Source organism: Zonotrichia leucophrys, chromosome 1A, assembly GCF_028769735.1.
Source record: "Zonotrichia leucophrys gambelii isolate GWCS_2022_RI chromosome 1A, RI_Zleu_2.0, whole genome shotgun sequence".
NCBI lineage: Eukaryota > Metazoa > Chordata > Aves > Passeriformes > Passerellidae > Zonotrichia > Zonotrichia leucophrys.
This window is the reverse complement of record NC_088170.1, coordinates 14,565,062-14,589,587: the sequence shown is the minus strand read 5'-3', so window position 1 is coordinate 14,589,587 and position 24,526 is coordinate 14,565,062. Positions and strand designations below refer to the sequence as shown.

The window sequence follows — 24,526 nt, the reverse complement described above, 5'->3', positions numbered from 1 at the left end:
CAGAAGGGATGGTGAGGGGTGTGCTGTTGTGGTTGCTCAGCTCATGAGTAAACCTCTTTTCTCTTTTGGTTTGGTTGCAGCCACTGTGGAGTAGGTGAGTGCAGGTGGTGATGTGTCAGGGAGAAGATCAACTTATCGGGCCAGATGTCCAATAAATAAAATCAACAGTTTGATATCAAGAGATTTTGTCTGTAAATGATGAGTTTTGTTAACCAATATATCATCCAGACCTTTCCCTGTGCTGTGAGAGAAACATGACAAGTGCCAGTAGTGTCATTGCATGTGTGTTGTCTTCAGTCTGTCTGGTGTTTGTCATACATTTCAATGGCAAATGATGCATGGTAAGAGTTTCTTATTGTTTGGGTTACTCAGGATTTCTTCAGAGCAAACTATGGACTGTCCCCTGAAGAAGCTCCTAAAATTTATAGTATAATTACTCAGTAATGTTGCAGAAGCCAAAGATGGAAATGATTGAGGAACAATTAGAAATTTCCTTGAGGGAACAGGCATACTATTAAGGCATGAAATTTGATGAGACAACTGACCTTTACTTGGTCCCAAGAAAAGAATGAGATTTTATTTTATTCCCTCCCCCTTTCCCCCTGGCCCCCCATAGCTTGTGAGGTGAGGCAACACAGCTGCAAATGTGAGCGTGACACATTTAGTAAATTATTGCTTCAACACTTCACTTCTAGAAGAAGCAGCAGTGCAAGGCCCTGTTTGGATATACAAGTAGCCTCCTGAAGGAGCCCTTTCCCAGGAGCTCCCTGCTGGGCTGTCCTGCTGCTGATAAACTCCTGGCCAGCCTGGAGTGCTGCCATGAGCATGTTACCTGTGTTCAGCCTCCTGACAAGCTAGGGGACAGGATGGGAGGGCAGTGCCAAGCCTGCTGCCTTCCAGCAGCACCTGCAAGCTGTCCTGCCAGCCAACAGAACCCAGGGGACCAAGAGGCCAGAGCATTTTTGGCTTTATTTCAGTATGCCTTGGAAGTGCTGTGCCAAGTCCTGTAGGCAAGGAGAACCAGCATAGCTTGTGCAGAAACACATGCACATGGTTCTCTCCTACAAAAAGAAATTACAGTTCCAGCAGGAGGGATTACTGTGTGCTTTGTTCATTCAGTTCTGTTTGAAACCTCACCTCTTTTCCTACTTTAATGGATTTAAATAAGGAGCATTAAACCAGTTGATCTAAAAGGGAGAACAAAAGCCAGCGGTGCAAGTTTTATCTTCTTGAGGGTTTTAGCACTGGAAAAAATTCTCTTCCTGCCCTGTAAAGCAGAGGCTGAAGCAATAAATAAAATGCAGACAGCTTTTGCCCCCATTATGGACAAATCCTACTTTCTCAGCACAGGTTCTTCTGCAGCATGCAAGCCTTTCTGTGTTGTGTGTCTTGATAGTTCAGGTTAAGTTTGGAGACCGTTCCTCTATGAGCTTGTCTGTCCTGAGCATCTGTAGATCAGAGATAAAGAGACGTATGAGCAAAACACAGAGCCAAAGGGAAGGTGCCAAATTTGTTATTTTTCTATCGCAGAGCCTCTCTACACACACTAATAAATGTTCCTGTGTCTACCTTCAGTAAGTGAGAGATGAAGAGGATGGTGATGTCTGGCTGTTGGAGGAGGATTGGGAAGTCTGAGGTGTAATCTCAGGCATTGCCCTGGCCTGTGCCTCAGTAACTGTGTTTGGGAATGCTCAGTAACTGGGAAGGTTTTGTGCACTTTGGGATCTACAGGTGCTTCTTTACAGGAAAATGGTGCTGCTGAACGTTGCTTGGAGTTTGGGAATGTGCCAGCTGATCCACTAAAACAAAGACCTCTTCCTGCAGCACACTGGCAGCTGAGGGTGTTTGGTGTTCCAGGTGTGCCCTTTATTGAGGGATAGGAAGCTCCTGGACACAGCTGTACTGTACTTACTGTCCATGTGGTGATTGACACCTTGGCCCCAAGCAAGTTCACAGGCACTGCAGAGTGCCAGGAGGGGATAATGAGTATTTTTGAGGCTTTCCTTTGAGTCTGCAGAGTTGATTGATTGAGTCTGGCTGGACAGTGTGCACTAGGACACGTCCTAAAATGTGTTGTGGCCCCAAAGCTGCTGACATGTCTGGTCATGCTGGGGTTTTTCCTGTTGTGGCCAGGTGCTGGTATGTGAGGAAGCAAGTCAGCACTGTGCTGCAAGCTGTGATCTGCTGTTGGCTTGTGGAATGGAGAGTTACTGTCAGAGGGGTTATCCAAAATAGCATCAAGAGTTTGATAGGAAACGGAGCTGGCTTTTATCCTGAGCTATGTTAATCCCAGCAGCATTTCTCTATGCCTTCTGTTAGTAACCAGGCTACTGTCCACACAGTTGTGTGTTGTTTGTGCAGCACCATGGGGATGCCTTTGATAAGGACTGAGCCCAGAGCAGCCCATGGGCTCCAGTGTCATGGGAAATTTTCCACAGATTATTTTGGTGGAGCCTTCTTCAAGCTCTCAATCAGTGTTCCTGTACCAGTGCTACAGAACCTTGACAGGAGACTGTGAAAGAAAACTGCACTCAGAATTAGAGTCAGAGAATGGTTTGGATTGGAAGGGACCTTAAAGATTATCCAGTTTCAACTGTTCTCTATTCATTGTGTCATACAGATATGCGTATCATGAATTCATGAATGAAAAATGTATGGATACCCAGAGACCAATTCCTACATTTTGGTGGATAAAAACCAGTTCTTGGGCAGGTGTCTGTGGGTGAGGCAGTTGCTGAGTTAGTATGGAATGGAAGAAGTGTCCATTGAGCCAGGTGGGGAAAGGTTGGTGAGCTTAAGGCTCACACTGAGTTCTGAATTTTAACATCGAGCCAGAAAGGTGTGAGTAGTCCCAGTAAGCAGTCAGTGGTTTGTGTGTGACACCAGTTGTAATTTCTCACTTGCCTGATTATTAGTTTTGTAGAGCAGTGTGTCTGCAGCACTGGAGTTCTCATTCTGAGCCCTCTGCTGCTTCTCTCAAAATCAAATATGTGTCAGGAGCTGACTGAGTTTCAGAGACTCCACATAACTCTACTATGCACATAATGGGAAAAGAGAATATCTTCAAGTTCAGAATAAAATACTTCTGTGCTTTAATCTGTTAAATTGAAAAAGTGTTCCCTTTATATCCATATTCCCTTTTTTTTCCCCTCTTGCCAGATGTCACAAAAGTACAACCTCAAAGTGATAGATATTTTGTGGGACAGCAAATATGTTTTCTAATTGGACTTTGAAACAGGAAATCCAAGCCATCTCAGCACTGGGTAGAATGGAAGGTTCAGGTTTGGATCAAACTTTGAAATCCAGACCTGGTATTAATGAAATAATTCTAATCCTTTCAAGGTTTTAACTCAATTTTTTCTCTCAACTCTTGTTCAAAGGAGGGATTTTCAGATTGCCAAAGGCTGTGAGGTATTTCTGCCAACTTCTTCTGTGACACAGACAATAAACAGCTTCCTGGCATGTGGGCAAGGTGCACAGAATGCTCAAGTGTGGGAGTGAGGCATCTCTGGAGATACTCATGGTCTCTTATCTTCCTGTGACATGCTGTTATCAGTAGCTTCTGCTGCTCTGTACCTGAGCTCTCAGCTTGTCACAAGTGGTTTCCTAGGATTCTGTACTCCAGTGAAGCACTGGGATGAGTATTATAGGAGCTGTCTGCATTTCCTAATTTCCACTGCAAGGTTAAATACATACACAGCTAGGGAGATTGCACTTGGGTATGAACTGCTGAGAAATCTGTTGCCCTTTTTGCCTGCCAGTTACTGATGAGATCCCACAAGAACATCCCAGGTTTCCAGCCTAGTTCCCAGTTGGTTTGTGCTGACGCTGTATCACAGGGTGGCTGTTTCCTCCTCATCCTCTTTGGCCCTCCTGAAATCCCTCTGGATTTGTTTTAATGCAACTCCATCATAACAGATAGCTTATAATTCTATTATTTATTATAATAATAGATACTTTACTATTTATTTACTATTTATTATAATAATAGATAGATATTATAATAATAGTTTATTATAGTATTAGAGAGTTCTTTTTTTATTATTTATTATAAAGGATAAGGTGGAAAAAAAGTTGGTTTTTTTTTTCCGGGTGGGTGACTGTGCTCCCATCCTGACACTTCTTGCCAATACTGTAGAGCAAAAAAAAAAAATCTACACTTTAATTCTCATAGACTTAAACTGCAGAGAACTTGTGTATTTTGTCACTTCTGTGTTTTATGTGTTATTCTTTAGCTCTGAGAGGAACTAAAAATGAAGTGATCACAGAATAGACTGAGCTGGGAAGGGACCCACAAAGATCATTCATGTCCAGCTGCTGAGGATATTTCCTTTGCATGTAAGCACCCATTATATAGATGTGCATTACAATATTGTGGGTTTTTTGAGAATATAGGATTTATAAAACAGCATTGCATACCTGGTGCTGTCCCTGACATATTTCAGTAAACTACAGGAGAAATGGACACTTCAAGGATGACTGTGCTGCTTTCCCTTTCCACTTACATTGCAGCCTACTCATTCCTACTCTTTCTTTTCACTGCTTCTATATTTAGCTACAGATCTATCTTGGATCATGCTGCTGAAACTGATGTAGGAATTTGGCCACTTAGGTGGCAGCTATGCCTATATTTAGAAAACACTTCTGATGACTCCAGTGCCCCACTGAATTCTACTTTCCTTACAGTGATGCTTATTTAAAGAGTAGAATATTAATGAGCACCAGGATTTGACATCCATATCTCAATTAAAATAATTGATTAATTAAGAGGATAATTTAATGCTTACTAACACCACTTGCTGTGCAAAATAAGACTTATTTTCACCTCACTGGTGTAGGCCTAGGCCCAAGCTCTGCACCTGAATGTGTGCTAAGTATAAAATTCTTTTTTTTTCTAAAAGCTATTATCAAGAAAACTAAGGGCCAAAAAGTTTGTGAGCCATATGCTAGCTGTTTGCCATGGTTGTGTATAGTAAACAAACAAATTCTTCCAGCCTTTACTAACTTTATATTCTTATTTAAAATGAGACAAGAAGTAATGATGAATGAGCTGAGCATTATCTTCACTAATGCCTTGGAACTGGATCTGCTGCATGTTGCTCTAGAAGAATTTAGCAGTGACACATTTTTTAATAAATCAGGAGACTTTCATAATTGTGAAATGGACTTTTTCATCTTTCTCTATATGGAAGTTTCTTAGCTGCATGTTCTCTTTGAGATAATAAAATAGAACACCATGTTGTTCTTCTAAACACATCTGGATTTTATTTTTCCTGTCTCCAGCAGGTTTTTTTTATCATTGCATGATATTTTGTCCTGTTTAGTCATGTGCTATAATCTACTTTATTGCCACATAGGTGTAAATTATTGGGGAGCACTATTTGCTGGCATGCTCAAAACGTAAGAATTGACATCACATGAGGTGTTTTAGCTTTCCACTACCAAAGGATGTTTCACTCTTTGTCTTTCTCTGTGGATGTGATGACTCTGCCAGTCCCCATCATTATCTTGAAGGTGACCCTTCCCTTGGTGTCTGTCCCTCCTTTCTCATTAAACTATTTTTACCTATTATCTTTGGGGAATTGCATAAACATATTAGGGCTTCCTCTTTATGAAGAGGTAGTGCTGTAATTTTCTGCAAGTTTCTGTAACTTTATTCTAACATCACAAGTCCACCACAGGTGAAGGATTTAAGCAGTGATTTTTGATAACCTATTGTTTCAAAAGAGGCTATAAAAATGAAGTTATCCTCTATTAAGCATAAGGATGCAGGTGGCTGTATGTAGGTTGGATGTATGGCAGCTTTTGGGATTGTTTTCAGTTCTGTTCTGGGCATCCCCTTGAAGACTGAGGGGATGAGTGTTTAAGGAGACATGGTGAAAATGCCAGAATTAGGTTTGATCACTCAGTAGGTGGAAACTCTGCCTGAAGCTGGCACTGAACCAGTGCAACCACATGATTTTGGCTAAGGTCTGGCTTTTTAAAGCTACCTCTGCTTGGATTAACTTTATAGGGACTCACGTGGGTGCAGAGATCTTTTATATGGCCCATCTTTAGCTGACCTTCAAGGAACCCCTTCATCAAGGCCACCCTTATCACACGCTTGATTAGCTACACTTAACTGTGAAACTGTACAAGCGGACAATCCTATTTTTAAAATGAATAAGGAAGGAGAGAAGGGATGAAATAAATGGTAAGGAGAAGAAAGACACAACCAAAGAACTCCCTAAATCAGGCATTTCCCCCCAGTGCATTCTGTCCTTGAAGGAAAAACAAGGATTCAAACCCAAGGGGGATTTGACTTTGCAGTGCCTGAGGCAGAGTAGGAGTCAGTGTGAGCCTCTGTCATGGCTCAGGGATAGTTATTCTCCAATTCAGTGCTTCCATCCTTCACAGCAAGCTGCTGCAACTCGAGGAGCAGCCTGGTAAGTGTCCAGAGAGCCCACAAAAAGGGTTAATATGGATGGACATGAGGAAAACCTCCTGGGCTCAGCTTGCCTGGGCAAGTATCAAAATGCTGGTCCATCCCTTTGCCCCCATCTCACTCTTGTGGCTCCTGCATATCTATGTCCTTACTTATTGCCTCCTCAGTGATCCCTCAGCTTTCTTTGTAATTTGGATGTCACGCCTTGGCTACTTTCTCCTGCATGGAAAAGTGCTGAGCAACGTGGTTGCTTTGTTATAAATCCCCTTTTGGTTTTGTAACTCTGACTTCCAACTTCAAAAATAGTTTCCCCTCATTGACTTGAGCAAATATAATAAATACAAGCAGTTGAGTCATCCTGAAAGGGCATTTGCTGGGGGTTTCTTGGATGAATCATTTTAATTGGCTTCTTTAAAAACTGCAATTTTTTGAGTATTAAAAATTAATTAAGCGAGAGGAGGGAACACTTATGAGCAGTGTGTCTTTATGAGATTAACTGATATTTGAGAAGAAGAATTAAATATCATATGGAGCCAGGTAAAATGCTTCCTTCATAAAAACGTTCTCAAGTGGAGAGTATAAAGAGACTAGATCAGAGACTTTGATTAAAGAGCTTGTAACATGGCACAAAGCTTCTCTAAATGTACAACTGTGTTCTTGGTAGACAAGTACGAAAAGTTTGAACCCTGAGTGGCATAAATTAGCCCACATCTACTGAAGTCTAGAAGCTGTTTTCTATGGAGGCAGGGCAACGGTAATATCTGCAATGCATAGTGTATATCCCCATGTAGTGCTTTTCAGGTTTTCCAGAAGTGTGATTAAACATGTGTAGACCAAGCAAGTCCAAAAGCTGAAGAGAGTGGGTGACCTTAGTCTTCAAATATCCCCCAGTGGCCTGGAGCTCCTTCAGTCAGACTTGCTTTAAATTTCATTCTTTGAGTTTGCAATGTTTCCAGTGCCTGCCTGTGTTTACAAGAAGTGGATTAAATTAAAACCCTTCCCAAGCATTTGTTGTGATTTGACAGCCTGCTGAGTAATGCCCATTGCACGTGTTTTTATTTTGTGGGACAGCTTTTCCCCACAGGTTTGTGCGCTTTTCTGGACAGAGACTGAATTGTGAGGCAGCTGGTCTGATTATAGACCAAATCTCTTGGTTCATCTGCAGGAGAAGCAGGCTGTACTTGGAGCTGTAGAATTACATATGGTTTAGTTCAGTGTTAGAGGAGGAAATATGTGAGGTTTTACACAATCCTGGCTGGCTAATATTTAACAAGGCTTATTATGGAGTGCCTGAAGGCAGAGCTGCTTCTGCATTGTGATTTGGGAGAGTTGTTCCCTTTGGTGGGAGCTCTGGAATTCTGTACAGGTTTTACCTCTAAGAGATGAAACATTGTTTAAGCTTGCAGGTGGGGGGATTAAGACAGTGATGTCTGTCCAAAAGGAAATTTAATTAGTCTCATTTAATCCAGATAACTGTGGCTCAGCTTTTGTTTGCTAGGATTAAATGGGGGGGGATGTATCATCATCCCTCCCAACAAAAATATTCATAAAAGGTTTTTAAATTTTTATTTTCATTGGAAGCCAGCTGGACTTCTTAAAAACTCTTCCACACACACCAAGCTTCTTATTTTTATAATATTTTCCTTTTCCCACCACTCAATTTTTTGCTGGTTCAGTTTGAGAAATGCAAGGGGGGAAAAAAGCCTTTAGGTAGAGGGAAATGAAGAAATCCAGGGTTTATTTTCTGCTTAAGCTGATAGTACTTCAAAACTTTATATGAAATTGTATCAGAAAAACTCTTCATGCAGCACTCTGCTTTGGACTGGCTTTAAATATAATGTATGAGTACAAATTGCCCTTTGAAGGGGTGTGACAGGAATTTTGGAGTGGATCTTAGAAGCAAGTCTCACACTTCCTTACCTCTGGGAAACAGACACCAAGGGGTGAACATCTTGGGCTACTTTGAGTGCCAAGTATTTCTCTTTTTCCCACTGCCTGATCATCTTTCCTGTGATTAAAAAAAAAAAAAAAGAGGTAATTTCAATACAGGTTAAAATACTACATTTGTGGCTATCAGATGAACCTGATAAAAAAAATGAGAGGCAGGGAAACAGAGTGCAGTTTTAAAGCATCCTTCAATTTTTCTCACTCTTTCTGGTTGGCCAGGGCTGACTTGTTCCTTGGTGCAACTTGAGAAAGGAACTCTCCAGGATAAGATGCAGTGTCAGAATTGGCTGGTTGCAGGGGAAAATTTCTAATAACTAATCCTTTTAAAAATATATATTTAGCCATAGAGAGCAGAATCTCATTTTTTTTTCAAAATATGAATTATGTATTGTTATTAAACAGTAATCAAATTATTCAAATGTGATTTAATTTTTAAATTAAATAATTTAAAACATGCTTTTTTACAGCACTAGGCCTCAATGAAATGCTGCTTTCTGCTGCTCTTTCATCAAGAACTTTATTCACAATGCTGAATATTTTATGGTGCCAGGGGACATTGCATTATCTCTTTTGATATTGCCAAACCGATAAAATAATAAAGAAAAAATCTCTGCTGTAATTTCTTTACTCATTGTGATGAGAAGCTATCTGGTAATTCATTAAATAGGGATGTATTGCTTTGAAAATGCAAAGGAATAAAGTAACATTGGCATTAAAAAATGGCAGCCAAGGAATTATCTGATCTCTTAAATGATTTGCACTTAATCACTTAGGAATCTTGTTTCCTTACTGGTGGATTGGGATCTGTGCTCTGGGGGCTGATGAGTGCTGTGGCACTGGGCTCCAGCAGGGCTGGCACCCCCAGATTGGCCCTGGGGATCTCAGTTTAGCTGCTGAAGGGGTTGGGCTATTTGTGGTGGTGAATATTTTGCCCTCAGTGAAATCCTTTGTGGCTGTGAGTAGGGAACCCCTCTATAGGTGCTGTGCCTCGGGCAGTGCCCATCTGTGTGTATGAGCAGGCCAGGAGTGGTTTTAGGGAAGCTCTGCAAGGGTGGTTGCAGCAGGGGCCAGCTCAGTAAAACCACTCAGGGGTCTGTGGTGCTGTTTTAACGAGCTGTAGAACCCTGGAATGGTTTGGGTTGGAAGGCACTTTAAAGCCCATCCAGTTCCATGGGCAGGGACACCTTCCACTGTCCCAGGTTGCTCCAGGCCCTGTCAAACCTGGCCTTGGACACTGCCAGGGATGGGGCAGCCACAGGTTCTCTGAGCAACCTGTACCAGGGCCTCACCACCCTCATAGTCAAGAATTTTTCTTAATATCCAACCTGAGCCTGCTCTCTGTCTTTGTGAAGTCATTTCTCACTGTCCCATCACTCCAGGTGCTTGCCAGCTGTCTCTCTCCATCTTTCTTGGAGTCTCCCTTCTTTTTTTGCCTTACTTTGCAGCTGTTAGCAGAGCTAGTTCTTCCCTTACTGCAATGTTTCTGGGTGAGGTGGCACATGCCTGCTTCAGGATGGGGACACAGTCCCATTTGATGTGAGAATCCTCTGGGACCAGGCAGCTCCCTGCAGGCTGAGGCAGGATGCAACCAGGATCCAGGCAAGGCTGATCTGTGCAGCCATTCTTTGTCTTTTTTAGCCCAGTGCAGCCATGAGGTAATAAAAGAGCACTTGTGCCATGTGAGCCGCTGGAATATAAAGCTGGGAGGAGGAAATAACAGGCACGAAATTCTGCTTAGGTGGCAGCAGCAGCAGCTTATTGCTGCAGTAGTGCTCAGGTAGCCTCAGGGAAGGGAGGAAGATGTTTGCTTTCTGGCTCTGCTGGTCCCGGTGCTTTTCTTCAGGGGATGTCTTAGGAAAAATGTAAACTAATAGCATGATCCATGATCGTCTAGTCCTCTTAAAAATTAAGTCTGTGGTTGACACCTTTTATATGGAGATTGCTGTGGCAGGGCTGAGTGTTTGCAGTGAACATTTTAAGTCCATAAACTCTGACATTACATCCTCATTTCCCAACACTTTAAAAAGGTTGCTACCTCAGATGCTGTTGTTGCCAATTTCCTGATGCTTGCTGTTTCCAGCCACTCACATCTTCATCTTGTCATCTGCTTTTGGTTGCTTGGGCACCTTCTTATTCAATGTTTCAAAATAAATAGCTGTTGTTGCTGCCATCAGTGCTGGGAGATTTTTGTTCAGGTCCTGCCTTATATATTTCAGAAGTAATGGAAATTTCCCTTACTGATTGCATGTCCTGGTTCTCTCTGGGCACAAAGAAATGGCCAGCCTAATATAAAATCTGTGAGTAACAATCACTTAATAGTTAATTCCATCCCTGCAAGCCCAGTGGTTCTGTGACAATGACAGTTTTTGTATTTCAGACTTATCCCAGGACACTTTTCTTTTAATGTGTCTTTCTTGTTGAACAAGCTACACTTTCTAGGGAATCCAGGTTACACATTTGAGAATTGTTACAAATATTTCTGATTATAGGTCCAGCCCAACACTGATTTTTTTTTTTCTTAGGTGGGGATGGAAGAATTGATTAATAGGCCAAAAAAATAAAAAATCATTGAAGGATTTTTAAAAGTTAAACATTTTCGTGTGAAAAAACCCCACACTTTTTTAATTGAAACTGGGCAAAAAGTTTTGAGAACATGAAAATGAAATGCAGCTTCTGGTTTCAGACTGAAAAAAAAATTTTAGCCAACAATGAAGACCCCCCCCCAGATACACTTTATTGATTCTACTATTGAGACATTCTTTTCCCCATCCTTCCCATTGCCTGTCTCTCCTCCAATCTGAATTTTGTTTCTCCCTTAAAACAAAGTGATGATAAAGTAGACCCAGTGTATTTCTGGATGGCCAGTGTAACTCATTAATATATTTTTCATTTTGTTACACCATTTGGGCAATGTGAAACAGCTACTGCATTAAATCTCGTCCATGCAACTGAATTGGAAATCCTTCCAGGCCATAAGGGTCAGGAATCCCCAATATTTTCTGAGGATATAACTGAGAAAAACCCAAATCCTGTATGGAATTGCTCCTTTTGAGCATTTGTGGGTATTGCTTTTTCCTTGGCATTCCTGAAAGGCAGAGTTTGAGATTTTCAGATAAAGCCTTGAAGAGATAAATATTCCATTTTTGCCTGACTGGCATCTGCTGCACAGGGAACAAATCAATGAGATGTGGGAGCAGCAGCAGGGCTAAAGGTGCTTAGAGACCAGCAAAAGCTTCCTTCAGCTCCCTTCCACATTGGAGGATGCTGAAAAGGGGGAATCTCCCAGTGAACAGTAAAGAAGAAAAGGGAGAGTGTACTCCTGCAGCTGCATTTTTGTTTTGTTTTTCTTTCCCCTAGTAAACTCTTCTTGTTGTGCTTTCATTGAGGACTTCCATCACTCTTTTCCCACATACAAACATAGGTCAGAAACTTAAGGTGCTTGAGTTAGAAAATGGACTTTGTGATACCATCAAATGCTTTAACCTCCTTAGCATCAGCTTGGTTTGTAGAGTACCTGATTTACAAGGAAGGGAATGCCCATAACATTTACCCCAGGAGCTGCAGCATCTCTCTGATTCATCTCCTGGCAGTTCAGCTTGAGACAGTTTTTCAATTTAACAACTTCCATGTAGAATAACTTGTCTTTCTCCTCATCCCAGAGCTGACCAATATGTTGAAAATGACAGTAAAATTATGTTTTAGAGAAGGTGAGGGGAAAACATGGCTGTAAATCTCAGAGTGTGTTTAAAGAGCTGAGGGCATCGCTCCACTGTTGAAAATAAAATGAAGATGATAATAAGTGTAATAATAATTAGCATGATCATCATTAAACAAGGTAAATATGACAACAATTGGGTTTACTTTAAATGAAGTATAAATTAGTTTAAAGAAGTAATATTAGGCACTATTTTTGTTGCTGCTTTATCAGCAGGAAGGAAACCAACAGCTTCAAATAGTTAATTTGGGGTAAGGATTCAGTATATATGATGAAAATCCAACTGTCTCTATGGCCTAGAAATGAGGCTGCATCAGACACTGATAGCCAGGAGTGCAAACCTCCTCCACCAGAGGAGAGGATGTAGGAATAGAAAAAAAATGGTTTTGAGCATTGACTTGAGCCCTGTTACTTGGTGAAGCTTCTTGGTTTTTATATGTGTCAAGCCATTTGTTTTAATGATTATATCCTTTTACACTAATATGTCTTTTATTTCCCTTTCCTCCTTGTGTTGTTGTGGGTATTGCTTTATTTTTCCTAGGATTTTTTTTTTAAGGAAATTCAGAGATTAAAATACAGTGATGTCTTGGTTTGAAAAGACAGGTGTCTGCTAAGGAGGGCAGGAGTTTCTTTTGAAATGGAAAATGTAAACCTACTCTTTCTGAATTATTTTAATTCTGAAATTAAGGGGTTCTCAGGGAAAGATATGGGAATAACAGTTCTTTATTAGGAAACATAAAATAAACAATGCAGTAATACAAAACAACACTGATAGAGTCAGAATATGACCTGACACCCTGTGGGTCAGGGTGTTGGTATTAGTCCCATTGGAATTGTAGCTGCAGTCCTCCTGCAGTGACAGGTGTGGTTCTGTTGGAGCAGGGATCCTGTAGAAGGGTGTTTGTTTTCCTCTGAAGGTCCAGTGGTGGTGTAGATGGGCCTGGTCTTCCTCTGGGAATGCAGTGGAATAGAAATCTGCTTCTCTGGGAACCCAGTGGGAGAAGGCTGGCTGTGGTGTTCCAAGTCTCAGATTATATCCAGTTAGGAATGCTTGACTCCTCCCCCTGGGCAGAGCATCTCCCAATGAGATGCTGTAATTTTATCAGTCATGCAGTGACACTCAATGGCCCATTAGCAGAAGATATCTCCCTGGAGGGAGGATGGGTTGTGGAAGAGATAAAGAAAAACCGCCCCACCTGGTTTTAGCAGGTGGCCCACTTAACAGCAGATAACTGCCCCACTCCTAGCAGATGCCAATAGAATACACATCCCAGCCACATCCTGCATTTGCAACCTCTAAGCCAAGTAATAATCACTCATGTGATCTAGGAAACAGTGTAATGTATATTTTGTTGCTAGAAAAGTCAGAGAAGTAGCAATCACAGCAAAATTCAGTGTAACGTCTCAGCAAGCTTAACATGCACTGAAAGTGTGCCTGAGTTTTTGGGAAGTTTTCCCTTTGCCTGCCTAGAAGCTTTTCTACCTGAAGGTATCTCTGCAGAGACCTCCTGGCTAATCAGAAATCCTGGTCTTGAATTCAGGCTTGCCCTTATGGCTCCCCTTTACGCCATTGTTTCTTTTGTGACTCATTTCTGCAAGTTGTTTGTATAGATAGAATTGTCTCCAGAGAGCCTCTTCACTTTTCCTGGGGTGGCATGGTCACAAGGAAAAGTTGGAGTAAGGCTTCAGCTCCTTGCTTTCAGGTTTTGCTTGCTTCGAAGTGCCCAGAGGAGATGGGAGGGCTCATGGCTGTGTCTTGAAAACTCCTTTTCTCCATACAGTGAGATCTCCTTGGACCCCTACTTAAAACACTTCTCCAAGATGTTGACTTCTTGAGTTGTAAAAACAGTGGCACATGAGAGGGGGAAAGGCTGATGGAATGCTGAAATATGTGCATTGTGGATTCCAATGAAGAATTTCTTTCCTTAAACAACACCTATTTTAAATAGCAGTAACATTACCATACTGTTTTGTAGCTGTGATGCATGAGTAATACAATGGTTGACTCTCACAATTAAAAGGCAAATATCATGTATATAAGTTGAGTTTTATAGATTAATAGCTATGTTTTGCCCCCTTGTGTTATCAGGGGGTGACCTGGGTAGTCAGGGTAGACATTTGGGAGGACTGGCTTGTAACTCTGGCAGCACCTGACCTCTAGTCAGGATGCAAGGAAATTAAACTCCACCATTGGACAGTGAAGAGGGACTCGATGGACAGAACTTTGGGAGAGGCTAAAGGATTAAAAGGCAAAACCTCCATTGTGTGAATGAGCACAAGGTGGGGAAAATCCTTTGCTCTGGTGCTGTAATATTTTCTCTATTCAGTCTTTTGTTGCATTTTGATAAGGTTTTAATAACCTTTAAAATTTTGAAGTGAGCATAATTTCTCACATAGCTAACCTTCCCTCAGCATGTCTCTGCACCCGTGGAGTGAGTTCCACCCAAAAGCACCTGTCCTTTGTAGGGGCCCCAGTCACCAGGTGGTGGGACAATTATTAAAGCTTGTGCTGACATCAGGAGGTGAACCTGTAGGAAGAGCTTGCAGCAAGCTGCAGAAACCTGATGCCATGGAGTGGCTCTGTAGGAAGGAATTTGTGTCACCAGTTGGATTTCCTTTCTGTAGATACTGCCAAAATGATGCTGCTTCAGCAAAATCCCAGTGGTGAAAGTAAGAGGAGTTTAATTCCTCACACAGTTCATAGGCAGCCCATGTGGGAGGTGTCACAGTGCTGAGGAGCACTCACAGTATCCTGAGAGGAGCTCTCCTCTGGCTGCAGTGGGATACAAGTCCTGGATGGGATCCTTGTGCACTGCAGAATCCACTGTACAGCAACTTCCAGGATGGTGGGGAAGTACTTGGTGTGAATGAGCCCTTCAAAATGAAGCACAGACAGCATAAAAGGTGCTTTGCAAAGCCCTGTTCTGTTCCTGTCCAAGTGCACAGGCAGAAAAACAGATGAATTTAGCCACTAGGCGAATTTTCAAGGCTTTGGCTGTGATGGTTGGAGTAAGTGATTATCCTGTCTCCTGTAGTGCAGAGCATTTCGATGTGAAGTGCAGGACATGTGATTTTCCTGTTCACAGAGCACAAAGCAGACACCTCACTTGCAGAAAAGTGTTTAGTCTGGGTGAGAACTGCTCTTTGTGCGCACGCATGTGATTTATTTATAATGGATAATTCCCCCCAGCCAGATGATTTCTCCCAGCTCCCTTTCAGCCAGAGCCAGGGCAGTCTTTGTCAGTTATGTAAGGTCTGGTAAGTGTGGTGCATAAGCAGCAGCCTTTAATTTTCATCCCCATTGGAAACTGAGATGAGCTATCCTGCTTACCCCAAGAAATAATAGGGCTGTGTTTGGAAAGGCTGCTGCCCAGCTGGGAGGACAAAGCACTGCACACCCTGTGAGGGTGGAAGTGTGAGGGAAATCGTGGTGCTTGAGCAGAGCCATCTACAAAAGACACACAGCCAAGCAGGTCCCAGAAAGGAGAGAGCTGCACTTTCAAATTAGCTTTCCCCACTTTTGTGTTGTTCTGCCTTTGTGCTCATCTTCAAAGGCAGGATGGGCAGAAAATTCAGGAGGTTCTCCAGAAAAGGGGCAGTTTCCAGGCTATGGGAGGTAGATGTGCAGGGGCATAGTCCCACCTAGGGGTGTTAAATTTACAATTTACCTACTATATTTCGAGTATGTGCTTAAAAAAATGGTGTGTTTCTACAAATAGGACAGAATGGTAAATCTGACTCTAAAAGGCCTCTGAAAATTAGGACTGAAAATGAGATTCTAGCAGAGATTATGATACCATTTCTGCACTTTCCCAATGAAGACGGGCTGAGAAAATTGGGGCTGTTCACCTTTGAGAAGAAATGTTTGTGTGGAGGCCTCATAGCAACTTTCTAGTATCTGAAGGGGCTCTTCATCAGGAAGTGGACTGAGGGGATGGGGAGTAATGGGCTCAAAGTGAAAGAGGGGAAATTTAGATTAGGTATGTAGAAGAATTTCTTCCCTGTGAGGGTGGTGGCACAGGGGCACAGGGTGCCCAGAGCAGCTGTGGTTGCCCCATCCCTGGCAGTGTCCAAGGCCAGGCTGGATGGGGCTCTGAGCAACCTGGGAGAGTGGGAGGTGCCCCTGCCAATGGCAGGGGCTGGAATGATCCTTATGGTCCCTTAAACCCAAACTGTTCTATGATTAAATAGCATAATTGCATAAAATCTTGACTTTTCTAAATACTAGGCATTTAAAATTTATCTTTAATATAAATTGAGGTTTTACATCCTAAGGTCTATATAGTCATTTCTCTGTCAAAGTAATGGTAGCACTTTAGTCCTTGTTTTAATTCATCCTGTCCATAGCAATGTAAGTGGTAGATCCAAGCTGAGAAAGAGTTTGGAGTGGATCAGATGGAAGGGGAGGGTGTGTGGGTGGAGAACTTCAGCATATTTTTCACAGTGGCCCTGAGGTACTGTGCCAATTGCTCATACTCTCCTCTCCCTCAGGCAGGCAACTGGAGCTGAGGGTAAATTACATAACCCTAAACCTGTGTTGTCTTTGCACAGGCGTTTATGATTTACATCCTCTTGGCCATGTCTCATTTTTCAATGACTTGTGCATTTCGCAGCCTTTCATGTAAATTATTATTACCTGTATTCTAGACATTAGCGAGGAAGTCAAATAGTTATAATGATTTTATCTTTTATGGCACTTGCTGTGTTTAGTTTGCAAAGGGCTGTAAAAGGAGGGTCTGTGTTACTTTCCTAAGGAGAGGTCAGAGGTGAGAAGAGGCTGAAGTGATTTGGACTAAGGCTGATACAGGGACTTTCAACAGGCAATTTCTTTTTAAACACTCTACCATCCTAGCCCATGAATTGCAAACAGAGAGATGTTGTACTGTAACAAATACAGCCTTGCATTCCCCTCAGATTTCAATAGGCTTTGTGCAGAATTAGCTGGAAATAAGGCAGATTTAGGAGGCTGTGGAGCATGTCTTGTCCCTGTGCTGTTGTGACAGAGCAAAGCAACTGCTCCCCACATGGCTCTGAGGCATGGCCCCTTCTCTGCTCTCCTGAGCTGCATCAAGCTTTGTTTAGACTTTACCAGAGAGGAGGATGTGTTTGGATGTTACAGCTGCAATCTTCAGTAAGCCTGTTTCATGTGAGATCATAAACTCCACAGCGTGGCTGCTCCAGCTGTGAGTCCTCTCTCTCCCCTGCCCCCAGTCAAGGGGAAAGGTTTTATGTAAGAAGAGGAGGAAGAAAAGAATATTTAACTATAATCTGACTCTGGCAAGTCATGTTCTATTTAAAACTTCACTGCACCCAAAGAGCCCAGCCTGGCAAGCGGTGCGATCTGACAGCAGAACTGGTTCAGCACATGCATGAGCATCCCAGTGGCTTTTGCAGCTTCCACTGGACCCCAGAGACCCTTGGATCTCTCTCCACCTCCCTCTCTTCCATATCAAATTCTCCATCATCTCGGCAGGGTGATGTGCAGTGATGTGCTTATGAAGCATTTGATGCAAATGTTGGTGCTAGACTCGCTCACTCTGGTTTAAACATGGATTTGCTCTTGTTTTCTCTGGTTATTACATTAATTGTTTCCTTGAGTCTTTCCCTCTCACATTATTTTCTACTTATTTTAAGCCGAAGATGATTGTTTGTTTGTCCTCTGTCTCCTAAAACACTCTCCTATGCTTTGTCTCCCTAACAAGTACTGAGTGAGGACCTTGACTGATCAGGATATAGGCTTGCACTTGATTTCCCCCACCCATGGAGCAGAAATTTAGTGAGAGAACTCTTTTTTTAGTTCCACTACAGCTGATACTGAGGGCTCCTATCCTGGTTTTCCTTTCCTGAAGGGAAGATGGGGATAGTGAGGAGCAGGATCTGTGTTTCCATTTTCCATTGCAGTAAATCTTGAAGAAGATTGGGAAATTGGTCTGACTTCTGTTTTCCAGCCCTGTTCCCCAGCATTGCCACCTAGAAGCATCCACACTCAGCAGGCTGGTGGGAGGCAGCAGATTCTTGTGGAGCCCTGTGCTATCCTAGGAGGGAATGTCATCTTTCCTGTCCCTTCAATCCAAAAATGCATTTTTTTCTGTGCAATTAGGAAAATAGTGACAGTAATGGACTTTCCCTGGGGATGTTTGTTTTATTTACAATTATAATTAGCAGCACTGATATGTTTACTCTTTCTGATAATGTATGGAAAGGCACTTTGATTTTGTGGATTTTCCTTTGTAAGTCTCTATACTGTCAGAACTGAAAAGCACTCACACTCTGTGCTGTCTCTTGTCACACCAGCTCCCCTTTGAAATGCAGCTTGCTCCATTTCTGTTGTCAGTGAATACCATGGCCCCTTTTTGTCCAAAGCCTGTTGTTCTGTTAGTCTAGGTCTTGTTCCTTTTTTCCCATTGTGAAGAGAAGTTGATGGTCAGGATCTCTATTGTAAATAAACAAAGGTGGATAAAAAACATAAGCTGTCTTTCACTGAAGCAGGCAAGAGACTGTTTCTGCAGAGACAGGTTTGGATTTACAAAGCAAGTGCTGGATAATGTCAGAATTGTTGGCAAGCAACAAATCTTGGTATTCCCCCCATGCCAGATCCCGGCTGAGCCTCAGAGGGGCTGCCTCCCCTCAGGAACACGCTGGACTTTGGGCTCTGGAGAGATTAAAAAGGTGGAGCCTTTGTTCTTGGACTCCAAAACTTGCTGGTGGTGCTGTACATGAGAGGTGTTCTGGTGCCCTCCTGCTGCTTCTTGGTACCTGTGCCCCTCCCTGGCCCTGAGCATCACATGGCTCCTGCACTTTTGTCCCTCTGCTTCTCAGTAAGAGCTGGCCATAGCCTCCATTAGGGTAAAACCAACCTGTTTTGGCTCTGAATTCTTCCTCCAGTCCAGCCTCAGGCTTGGCACGTGCCAGAGCATGCAGCTGCCTTTCACCAGGGCCAGAGCTCAATGTTTTTGGCAGTGGTTTCCATTTTCACCTGGCTCACAGTGACAATCCATAGGAACCCTTCCCACTTGTGCAAATATGGTAGATGTGTCCTGCAGTTTGGTGGTGCTTTTTGCTTTGATTTCTTTTAGAATAGTTATAAATCTCTCTTTCACTAACAAGTGGGTTTACTTGGTACATGAAGTCACTCATGGTCTAATTTTCTTTCATTCTCCATCTATGAAAAATAAAGCTTTGTAAAGTCAATGCTATGGACTTAGAATTCAACATTTTTCTGCAGCCAAGTTTCTGCTCCAAGTGACTCCTTGAGAATGTCCCTATTACCTATTGATTTGTATCAGCCACGTTTCACCACTTCTCCTCTGAGAATGTTGATTTGCCAAGAACTAGAACCACAATGTGCCTGAAATGTCTCTGACAGTTACTTTTACCAACCTCTCTCAGCTTTTGGCACTCCCACCACATGCTGCTTGTCTTTAATGTGTGCAGATATATGCTGCTGGACCAGAGGTATGACTGAGCATGCAAAGCATCCATTATAAGCAGGTTCTGATTTTCTCTGTTCATGTGCTAGTTAAGCTATCACAGTTCCTACTGCCAGGAAATTTTCCCTTTTGCGCTCCTTACATAAATACAGCAATTGCCCACATCTCTGTACTTACATTAAAATGAGCTTTTTTTTTTTTTTTTTTCCTTGGAGTAATATCAGTTCTACTGGGCCTAATCCTGGGATATGTCAAAGTCTCTAATCTTACACATTTTACTGAAAACGGAGTGATTAACCTCTTGGCAAAGCTATTTGGAATATCAGGGAGGATTAAGCTGTGGAAAGAGGGCTATGGACAGGCCTTTTGGGTCCTTGACTGGATCCCTAGCTGAGCCTTTTCCTACATGCCATGCTAAATGAACTCAGTATTGCTCCTTGACTTGGCTTTTCTACAGAGGTTTGCCAGTCTGGTGGCACAGCATGTCCCTTCCCAAAAATATGTGCTCAAACTCCACCCCCCATTTGTTCAAATGGCCTTTCCAGGTTACATTTCTCTTTCCAGAGGGTCAGTCAAACCACATCCACAGGTCTGCCTGCAGTTAGTTATCCGTGACTGGAGTACAGCTTAATAACTCTTTTTTCCTCCCTCTTTAACACTAGTTCATCCCCTTCCCCCTACAGTAGGAAGTGGGGAAAAAAAAAATCCCAGGGCTCAGAGCAAAGTTAATCCAATAATTGTGGTAATTTATGAGTTGATGGTTGATAGCAGAAGATGTAATTATTCTTTTCCAGCCTTAGCTAGCTCAGTGTGATCAAATATGATTATATGTTATTGTTCAATGAATCATATGCTGAGCACAATGCACTGACCTGATGGCTGATGGCACCGTGCTCCTTGGCAGCATTGCATTATGAATTAGATCAGTTCCTTATCTTGATTATCTGAGGCCCTAATCCCACAAACGCTTGTGAATATTTTAAAACTTACTGGCAGAATAAATCCATGTCTGAGGTTTTGTGATGCAGCCTGAGATGAAAGGATTTGGGGAATTTTCAGTCCCTACAGGTACCTGTGTTTGCTGGTTTCATCCTGGCTCATGTTTATATTCGTCATCTTTCTACTTTGATTTTAGCCCAACCTTTTTCCAGCCCAAACTGCCTTTAGACAAAGCCTGTGAGTGATGTGACCTTTGCTTGTCAGCACAGGAGAGGGTGTAAATTAATTCACAGGCTTATTTGGTACAGGAGGTTCTGGCCTAGGTGCTTTTATTGGAGCATCCTTAACGTCAATCGCTAAATAAGTCCAGGCTGGATGGATCCTCTGTGTCCTTGCACAACCCCTGTGCAATCCAGGCTACACAGAACCAATATTACGCACTCACAATCAGCTTCTTGGCATCAGACCTGCTGCCTGATTTATACCCAGTGCATGTGTATTGGTGTGTGCATATTTATGCATCTGTATGTCTTCATTTCGGGTGGATGTCCCCTTAAATCAATATTTGATTCATGCTATTAGAACAAACCTAGAAAATGCAATGCCATGGGGAAATACTCAACCAGGCAATTTCACCAGGGACCTAGTTACCTTTTGATGTGCCTACAATAAAAAACACAATAGTAGAAGCAGTTCTAATTTGCCTTTGTAAGATCTTACGGCTAATGGGAGAAACCAACCCAAAATCTGTCTGAGCCATAGAGCTTAGAAACCTGAGGAAAAGCATCCTCCAGCTTCAGGAAAAAGTGATATATGCACAAATCTGCCTGAATCTTTCCCACTGCCCACAGTCCTGTAAGGCAGGCTGCCAAGCAGAGGTGATCTGGTTTTTAAGGCAGAGGTGGAAGAGCAAGAAGAGAGTGCTCTGGGAGTTATTCCAAGGAAAGGGAATGTGGCCCTGGGTGGGAAGAGATTGTGTGAATTGCCCACTGTGCAAGCAAGACCTACCAAGAAGGGAAAGGGAGAGAACAATCTGGGAAACAGGGAAAATGTGGGTGGTGCAGTAGGACAACCTGTGGACTGGGAGACAAAGAGACATGAAGTTAACCCATGTCTGACCTCAGCCGGGCTGCTGTTTCTGCTCTCAGCATCAGAGCTGATGCCAGAACCCACAGACTGCTCTCTGGAAGAGGTGCTGGTGTTGTGTCCTGCAGAGCTCTGCTTCAGTGACTGCCTCCACTGCCAAACCCCTCCCAGAATGGAACAGATAAATCCAGGTTGCCTCCACTCAACTACATGGTTGCTTGTGAAAAAAAATAGATGTGTTTTGACAATTTGCTCTGTGGTTGGGCTGATTTGCCTGCTTCCCCTCTGCCCCATGGAGAGCTTTTGTGTGTGTCTGTGCTCAGAAACACCACATCATTTGTTTGCTGTCAGCCAGAGTCCCTGCTGTGCTTCTGAAGTGCTGTTCTAGGTACAATTTCCTCTGCTAATGAATTGCTTAGGTTTTGATACATATTAGTGTGCAAGTCACTCAGAGAGAAGGAAGGGTCAAGCTGTTGGTTTGTAGGCGTTGATGTAGTGTCAAATGTCTTCTTAATCCCAATATAACCCAAAGATTTGTTTGGAGGTTGCTGCAGTGTTCAGTTTTTCAGGGCAGCCCAGCAATGATCAAGTGTAGTCCTGTTTTCACCCCTCAGGCTTTTCTGCTCCAAGCCATGTGCTGGGTGCACTTCTAGATGCTGCTAGAGCAGTGATGCCTTAACTCTGCTTCTGATTGAAGGAGAATTAGTAATCCCCACCCTTTTCCTTCCAGATATCGTGAAAAGCAAACCTCCAGCATGATAACACTGCTGCTGCTGCAGTGGCAGATGGACATGGGGTGATCTGGCCTCCAGCCTTGCTGCTGCACTTCCCACAACCCTCCTGCCACAGGTGGGGTGTGAGGAGTCTCCTTCCACCACGTGAGCCTTTTGGGCAGGGGTCAATGAGAAACCACAGCCACAGTGGGATCTTCAGGGTGAATCTGAATCCAAGGGCAGATGGGTTAACTGGGCTCTGAGGAGCCAGGCTGTGAGGTGTGGTGTGACCTGGGTTCTTCCCCTTCAATCTGAACCAGGGTGTTTTAGAAAATGTAGAGTTACAGTTCAAGTTTTAAAGACCTTCACTGTGGGCTTGGGGAGATGGTTCTGCTGCCACCGTGGCAGAGGGTGACCTGTGCTCCCCAGGATGGCACCAGTCAGTTTGGTGACTGAAGAGAGTGGTAAAAGTCTTTTCTTGTCTCCACCATGACCAGGTGGTGTCTGAGTAGGGCAGATGATGGAAGATAACCTTGCACTTGCTCTTAGAAACCTACTTCCAAGAGTATAAACACTTGCAGAGCTAGGCCAAAGTCTTGGATGTGTAAGCAGGAGTTTTAGGAGTGTATCCAGAGTGTTTTCCAACATTCCAGCCCCATCCCTATTGGGTCTTTCTTTGAGCTTCCTAAATGCTGTTCCAGCAGCAAAGAGTAGGGCCTGAAATCCCCAGTTGTGTTTGGCTTTCTGCACACATGGGCTGCTGCACACACAGCTCGTGTGCCTCTGTGTGTGGGTATTAGAAATAAACCACTGCACTTTGTCAGTGTGTTTGTCTAAATCCTCCTGTTCTCTTTGTCTCACACCCTGGGAGCAGAAGGGGAGCTTGAGGCTTCAGGGCTGATTTTTGCATGGTCTGTAGGTCTGTGCTGTGAACTCATTCTACTCTGTGATGCCAGTGGGTCTTGGTTCTGGTTTGGAAAGAATGCTCACAAGAGTTCCTTGGTTTATGTAAATAGTTTACCCTCTGTGCTGGCGAGGAAACACAGTTTAGCCACTTGTGGTCCGTGAGAAGCTTCTGATGTTGGCACCTGTGCTGTAAAAACCGGTCCCAAACTACCTCCTGCTGGCTTTTGAGATGCCTGGAGGTCACTTTAACTGATGATGTTAAAGACATCAAAATAAAGACATATTTTGATTAAGATAGCACTTTGCCTGTTATTAGGCTTTGATCTGTACAAAAATGCGAGTATTCCTCCAGTGTATTCTGTGCAAGTTAATATAGGAACTAACACAGCTCTTAGAATGGAAAAATAGAGATTTTCTTCTGAGAATTGTGCTCTACTGCCTTCTCTTGTAGGCAGCAGGGTATGCTACTGTTGCATGTGACCTGTGTAAAGGAGAAGAGTATATTGATTGAAATATATAGATATTGATTATATTGTCATCTATTAACAAGCAGACACTTGCAAACACACCCCCTTCCAGGGCAGATTGCAGCATTGGGAGCTTATGCAGGAATCTGGGATGAATTTGCATCTGAACTTCTGTAAGATGCTGCTGGGAGTGTTTCCTTATTTTCACAGGCACTTAAAAACTGGGAGAAGTCCTTTCCATTTATCACTGTGGTTTATATTGCATTATTGAAATACATTTAACTACAGAAAGCATAATAATTTATTCAGTGCTAGCACCTCAGCCAGGCCAGTTATTGATCAGTACATGTTCACACCAAAGGCTGTACAAGAAGCACACAGGGAGGGAAGTCTGCACAGCTGTGCTTTTTCAAAAGCCTGTCATAAGTTCCCATCCAAACATCACATTGGAGACCAAATTGAATTGGCACAACATTAATTTAATTTATCCTATACATTATATAGTTATTTTTTATCATCAGCTTTCTTTAATTAGTGTAATGTGGTGTAATTTTAGTATTTGGTCATGAGAGAGGCAAATACCACCTGAACTCTTGAGTCTGCAAGTGCCAAAGTGTGTTTGGGTTTACCAGACAGTACCAATCACCTTCCCAAGGAGCTCTCTTATTTTTGGGGAGTGTTTCTTCAGCCTCACTGTCCCAGTTATCTTCTTGAACACATAATTGGGTTTAAGTGGCTTTTGTTGAAGGCTGGCTTTCGTCAGGCACTTTTCTGTCAGCAGGAAGGGACAATCTGCTGATGCAGATAAGCAAAACTGGCTCAGCCTTTGCCACCTTATGTAAATAGCAGATTTGTGGAGTTGCCCCAGGGAAGATTATTTGTATTTAATTGGGCAGTCT

At 42.9% G+C, this 24,526-nt stretch overlaps 1 long non-coding RNA gene across 5 annotated transcripts in view; it reads left to right on the top strand.

The window, feature by feature from the left end:
• Nucleotides 1-24,526, top strand: part of LOC135456685 (uncharacterized) — an 89,007-nt gene that overhangs the window by 38,768 nt on the left and 25,713 nt on the right. Inside the window, exon 4 of one of the 5 annotated variants that reach the window (XR_010442599.1) lies at nucleotides 22,272-22,792. The exons of the other annotated variants lie outside the window; for them this stretch is intronic. This is a non-coding gene — a long non-coding RNA (uncharacterized LOC135456685). Of the gene's footprint in view, nucleotides 1-22,271; nucleotides 22,793-24,526 lie in introns of those variants that run through there. 5 annotated transcript variants of the gene reach the window in all.